Below are 1,169 nucleotides of genomic sequence, written 5' to 3' on the forward strand. Positions count from 1 at the left end.
TATTAATCTTCCTCTTTGGAATTCTGTAAAGGAAACACAAGGGCAGCCCTTTCTTCCTTCTATACCCAGCAGAGACATGAATAATCTATCATAGCTTTTTTTTTATGAGATAATTGTAGATTCACATGCAATTGTTAAAAATAATACAGATTTTTTGTGGTCTATTAACTTTAATACATTTTTTAAAAATTTATCAAAAGCATTTAAAAAAATGCAGAGAGATCTCTTGTACATTTTGCCCACCTTCTGTCAATGGTAATATTTTGCAAAACTACAATATAACATCACAACTGGGACATTGACATTGATACAATCTAGATTTCCCTATTTGTATCTGTGTGTGTATGTGTAAGTCCTATACCATTTTATTACTCAAGTAGGTTCATATATCCACCACCACAGTCAAGATACTGAATAGTTCTGATACCACAAGGATCCCTCCTCCCACTCCCACCCTTACCCCCCTCTTTAAGCCCTGGAAAAACTAATTTGTCCTCCATTTCTAAACTTTTGTCATTTCAAAATGAAATCATATGGGATGTATCTTTGTAGGATTAGCTTTTCTCACTCAGCCTAATTACCTGAAGATCCTAATGTTGCAAGTATCAATAGTCAGTGCCTTTTATTTATTCCATGGTATGGATGTATCATGATTTATTTAACCATCCACTTGTTGAAGGACATCTGGGCTGATTCCAGTGTTTTGTTTTGTTTTTTTTTTTACTATTACAGATAAAAGCTACTATGAACATTTGTGTACAGGTTTTTGTGTGAATATAATATTTTTTAACATTATCAACTTGCTCATCAGCAGGGTTTTGTCCATTTGTACACTCACTAGCAATGAATGAAATGGCTCATTTCATTTGGTGTGCTCTTTTATATACACAGCTGTTAAACTTCTTAACCTTAAGGCTTAACACTATTATTGTCTCCATTTTACAGATGAGGAAATTTGAGGCTTAGACAGTAAATGATTTTTTCCAAGAAACTGGAATGCAAGATTCCTGCCTCTGAGAATAAGACCCCACCACACCACGCTTTTTCATACAGGCCTTTCTATGCTTGACTAGGGTTGCTGGGAAGAAAGTGTGTTCTAGAACAAAAGATAAAGGTTGGAGGTGGGGAGAGCATTGGAGCAGTGCAGTTTGATTCAGGTCTTCACAGCC

The sequence above is a fragment of the Dasypus novemcinctus genome, chromosome 21 (genome assembly GCF_030445035.2).
Source record: "Dasypus novemcinctus isolate mDasNov1 chromosome 21, mDasNov1.1.hap2, whole genome shotgun sequence".
Taxonomy (NCBI): domain Eukaryota; kingdom Metazoa; phylum Chordata; class Mammalia; order Cingulata; family Dasypodidae; genus Dasypus; species Dasypus novemcinctus.